Source organism: Triticum dicoccoides, chromosome 2B, assembly GCF_002162155.2.
Source record: "Triticum dicoccoides isolate Atlit2015 ecotype Zavitan chromosome 2B, WEW_v2.0, whole genome shotgun sequence".
In the NCBI taxonomy this organism is placed as follows: Eukaryota; Viridiplantae; Streptophyta; class Magnoliopsida; order Poales; family Poaceae; genus Triticum; species Triticum dicoccoides.
Genome location: NC_041383.1, coordinates 271,624,105 through 271,629,979, shown reverse-complemented (window position 1 = coordinate 271,629,979; position 5,875 = coordinate 271,624,105).

Genomic DNA, 5,875 nt, shown 5'->3' with positions numbered 1-5,875 from the left:
GGCAGACCACCTTTTGTACAAGCCTTGCCGGCAAGTCATCTAACCCTTGGTACAAAGCCAGGCTCAGACCCTGAGCATAAATAAATGAAGCACTGGCGCCCTAAGTTAGAGCATGCATGCAAGGTTGAGTCTCTCCCTCGGTTAGGATTGATAGTGCTTAGCAGCGACTAACACTTAGCATAGAGGTCGAGTGTGCGTCTCTCTGTTCCTTTCCGTCCTCTATGGTTCACAGGGTACATGGACACTTCTGATGACCTATTTGGAAGAAAGAGAACAAGCTGGCGCTCCGGTCCCGACAAACCAAGGTTGCCGGGGGTTGCAGACACAAGGGTCCTACCACGGCAAGCCAAGGTTGCCGGGGGGCTGCTGAAAGCACAAGTGCTCCGTGGGTGGTTTTGGTAATTAATGTCAATATATCTCTTGTTGGACTAACACTTTTACCTAGTATGTTTCAGACGAGTTCCACAATGGAGTGGCATGGACTAAAAGGATGTGGAACCCCTTCAAGATGCTAAGGACAAAGGATTGGCTCAAGCTCTAAGACCAAGACTCTACATTTTCTATTTTAGTGATCCAAGATCACATTGAGTCTATAGGAAAAGCCAATACTATCAAGAGGGGATGAGGTGTTGCTTAATGGCTTGCTTGCTCAAAGTGCTTAGTGATATGCTCCAAAGCCCTCAACTACTTTCCCACATCCACATATGTCCTAAACCAAAAAGTCTAAACTCGGCCCCACCGATTCTTTCTATCCGGCGCCACCGAGTTCAGATGTCATAGCCACTGCCACAAACCCTAGGGAAATCGGTCTCACCGATAGGGATCTCGGTCTCACCGAGATGGTATTGTAATCTCTCTGTGTATGTCCATTACCAAAATCGGTCCCACCAAGTTTGAGAAATCGGTACTACAAAGATTACAATGCAAACTCTCTGGTTGGCTTATTACCAAAATCGGTCCTACCGAGTTTGTGTAATCGGTCAAACCGAGTTTGCCTGACCAACTCTTTGGTTAGCTTATTACCAAAATCGGTCCCATCGAGTTTGTGTAATCGGTCTCACCGAGATTACGTTATGCCGTAACCCTAACCATATCGGTCCTACCGAGTTGCATGTCGGTCCCACCAAAAATCCTAATGGTCACTAGATTGCTGAATCGGTCCGACCGAGTTTATCAGTTCGGTCCCACCGAGTTTGGCAAGTTGTGTGTAACGGTTAGATTTTGTGTGGAGGCTATATATAACCCTCCACCTCCTCTTCATTCATGGAGAGAGCCATCAGAACAAACTTACACTTCCAGCATCCATTTTCTGAGAGAGAACCACCTACTCATGTGTTGAGGCCAAGATATTCCATTCCTACCATATGAATCTTGATCTCTAGCCTTCCCCAAGTTGCTTTCCACTCAAATCTTCTTTCCACCAAATCCAAATCCTGTGAGAGAGAGTTGAGTGTTGGGGAGACTATCATTTGAAGCACAAGAGCAAGAAGTTCATCATCAACACACCATTTGTTACTTATTGGAGAGTGGTGTCTCCTAGATTGGCTAGGAGTCACTTGGGAGCCTCCGACAAGATTGTGGAGTTGAACCAAGGAGTTTGTAAAGGCAAGGAGATCGCCTACTTCGTGAAGATCTACTGCTAGTGAGGCAAGTCCTTCGTGGGTGACGGCCATGGTGGGATAGATAAGGTTGCTTCTTCGTGGACCCTTCGTGGGTGGAGCCCTCCGTGGACTCGGGCAATTGTTACCCTTCGTGGGTTGAAGTCTCCATCAACGTGGACGTACGATAGCACCACCTATCAGAACCACGGCTCAAAAATCACCGTGTCTCCAAATTGCATTTGAATCCTCCAATCCCTTCCCTTTACATTCTTGCAAGTTGCATGCTTTACTTTCTGCTGCTCATATACTCTTTGCATGCTTGCTTGATATGTGTTGTGATTGCTAAACTTGTGCCTAAACTCCACTTGAACTTAAAGAAGTTAAAAACTGCAACTTTTGGTACTTAGTGTCTGATCACCCCCCCCTCTAGACACCTCTTCTCGATCCCTTTCAATTGGTATCAGAGCTTTGGTCTCCATTGCTTTGGTTTAAACACCATTGGAGGAAGATGGATGAGTCTACTATTGGGAGTCTTAGACATAGAGTACCTATTCTTGATGGAGAGTACTTTGATGAGTGGAAAAATGAGATGCTTGTGATTTTCAATCAATATCATTTGAACAAGTACATTGCTAGTCCTTGTGCACCTCATGTTGATCCTATGCATCCTATTCTTGATGAGTCAATTGACATGATTCACAATCTTGGAACTGTTGAACTTATCACTAGAGGCTTGCCTAGAAACTTGATAGGATGTTTGCCTACTCTTAAGTGTGCCTACACTATATGGAAATTTCTTGAGGAACGCTTTCCAAATTATTCCTTGAAAAACCTAGATGAAATTCTCCATATGTCTATTGCCTTGAGTAAGATGAATTCTAGTGATCCTATGTTTGGTGATTGTCTATTTGAGCTTACAAACCTTATGCATGCCAAAGGAGATGTTGGAATTATTAGTGATATTATTTCTGAAGCTATAAAAATTCATAAACAAGATCATTGTCAAAATCACTCTAACGAATTACCCTCTCTAGGATTTGATCCACCACATAAAGATGTTGAACATGGATACTATGATGAGGATGATGATAGTGACTTTGATCTTGATGATGCAATGAGACACTTTGGTCTTATGGCAAATCTTCGGGGATATATGGCAGGAGGAAAGGAATGGGTTCTTGATAGTGGATGTACTGATCACATGACCGGAGATAAATACATGTTTCATGAGCTTGCTGAAAATGATGGTCCTCGAAAGTATGTCACTTTCCATGACAACTCAAAGGGTAAGGTGGTTGGCCTCGGTAAGGTGGCCATATCACATGATAGCTCCATACAAAATGTCATGCTCGTTGAATCTCTTGGCTACAACTTACTTTCAGTATCTAGACTTGCTGATTTTGGTTTCAATGTCCTATTTACTGAAGTAGATTGCCAAGTGTTTCATAGAGATAATCATAAAATGGTCTTTACCGGTGTGCGTAGAGGTGATCTATACATTGTTGATTTCACTAAAAAGGCTCAACCTAGAACTTTCTTTATTGCTAAATCCTCTAAAGGTTGGTTATGGCATAGGTGATTAGGTCATGTTGGTATGCGAAACCTTGACAAGCTTATTAAAGGAAATCATATCCTTGGTGTTAACGATGTCATATTTGATACTGATAGACTTTGCAGCGCTTGTCAGGCAGGTAAACAGGTTGGAGGAAGGCATCCCGTGAAGAACATCATGACCACAAGGAGGCCACTCGAGCTGCTCCATATGGATCTCTTTGGTCCCAACGCCTACAAAAGTCTTGGTGGAAATTCTTTTGGTCTAGTTATAGTTGATGATTTTTCAAGATTTACGTGGGTGTTCTTTCTCGATGATAAATCGCAGGTTCAAAAGATCTTCAAAAACTTTGCTAGGAAGGCCCAAAATCAATTTGAAGTGAAGATCAAGAAGGTTCGCAGCGACAACGGAACGGAGTTCAAGAACGCAAATGTGGACACCTTTCTTGACGAAGAAGGGATTTCACACGAGTTCTCGGCTACGTACACACCTCAACAAAATGGAGTCATTGAGAGGAAGAACCGGACGCTCATTGAAATGGTGAGAATGATGCTTGATGAATACAAGACACCAAAGCACTTTTGGGTGGAAGCGGTTGAGACAGCTTGTCATGCAACAAATCGCTTGTATCTTCACAAGCTACTCGTCAAGACGGCATAAGAGCTCCTCACCGGTAACAAACCCCAAGTTGGATACTTTCGAGTATTTGGTTCAAAGTGCTACATTCTTGATAAGCATCGTCGTTCTAAATTTGCTCCTAAGTCTCATGAGGGATTCCTACTCGGTTATGGCTCAAACTCTCACACATACCGTGTCTACAACAATTTCACCCGAAAGGTTGAAGAAACGGTAGATGTGAAGTTTGATGAATCTAATGGCTCGCAAGTAGAGCAATTTCCAATTGATGTAGGAGACAAAGATCCTTCGGAAGCAATCCAAGACTTGTCTATTGGCAAGATTCGTCCAACGAAGGTGAAGGAGAGTACCTCGTCCATCCAAGTGGAAGCTTCTACCTCACGACAAGGTGAACCAAGAGTTGATATGGAAGCATCCACAAGTGGGACACACCAAGATGAAGAAAACGAGGAAGTGCGCCAAGACGAACGTCAACAACCTCCTTCTCCACCACGACAAGAGAATGACAACGCCAACAATGAAGAAGGCCAAGAAGAATAACAAGAGGAAGAAGATGTCCAACGAAGACCCAAGCAAAAGCTTTCACGAGTTCGAGCAAGAATTGCTAAAGATCATCCCGTCTAGGAAATCTACAATGACATCCAAACCGGGAGAATCACTCGCTCTACAACTCGCTTGGCTAACTTTTGTGAACACTATTCATTCATCTCTAGCATTGAACCTATGAAGGTTGAAGAAGCATTGGAAGATCCGAATTAGATAAATGCCATGCATGAAGAGCTACACAACTTTGAGAGAAATCAAGTTTGGACAATGGTTGATAAGCCTGACAACAACCACAACATCATCGGTACCAAATGGGTGTTTCGCAACAAGCAAGATGAAGATGGACAAGTAGTTCGCAACAAAGGACGTCTCGTCGCCCAAGGCTACACACAAGTCAAAGGTATGGACTATGGTGAGACTTATGCTCCCGTTGCTAGACTCGAGTCCATTTGCATCTTACTTGCCTATGCAAATCATCATGATATCACCTTGTACCAAATGGGCATTAAAAGTGCTTTTCTAAATGGTGAAATAGAGGAGGAAGTTTATGTTAAACAACCTCCCGGCTTTGTTAATCCTAAGAAACCTAATCATGTTTACAAACTTCACAAAGCTCTTTATGGTCTTAAACAAGCTCCTAGAGCGTGGTATAAATGCTTGACCAAGTTTCTTATTGAAAAAGGCTTTGAAATTGGAAAAATAGATTCTACTCTTTTTACTAAAAGGGTCAATGGAGAACTATTTGTGTACCAAATCTATGTTGATGATATTATATTTGGTTCTACTAACCCTCATTTTAGTGAAAAGTTTGGGAAGCTAATGTCGAAAAAGTTTGAGATGTCTATGATGAGTGAACTCAAATTCTTTCTTGGTTTGCAAATCAAGCAAACTAAGGAAGGTACCTTTGTCTCTCAAACAAATTACACCAAGGACTTATTCAAGAAGTTCAATATGTAAGAATGCGAAGGTATGACTACACCTATGCCTACTAGTGGACATCTTGATTTGACCAAAGATGGTGAACCGGTCGATCAAAAGGTTTATCGTTCTATGATTGGTTCATTGTTATATCTATGTGCTTCACGTCCCGATATCATGCTAAGTGTGTGCATGTGTGCACGATATCAAGCTTCTCCTAAAGAATGTCATCTTAAGGCCGTGAAAAGGATAGTGAGATACTTAATCCATACACCAAATTTTGGCATTTGGTATCCTAAGAGGGCCTCTTTCGATCTTGTTGGCTAATCCGACTTGGACTATGCCAGTGACAAGGTTGATAGAAAGTCCACTTCGGGTACTTGTCAATTTCTTGGTAGATCTCTTGTGTCTTTGTCTTCCAAGAAACAAAACTCGGTATCCTTATCCACCGCCGAAGCGGAATACATTGCCACTGGTTCATGTTGTGCTCAATTACTTTGGATGACCCAAACTCTTAAATATTATGGGATATATGTGAAACATGTTCCATTACTTTGTGACAATGAAAGTGCTATTAAGATTGCTCACAATCCCGTGCAACACTCTCGAACTAAGCATATTG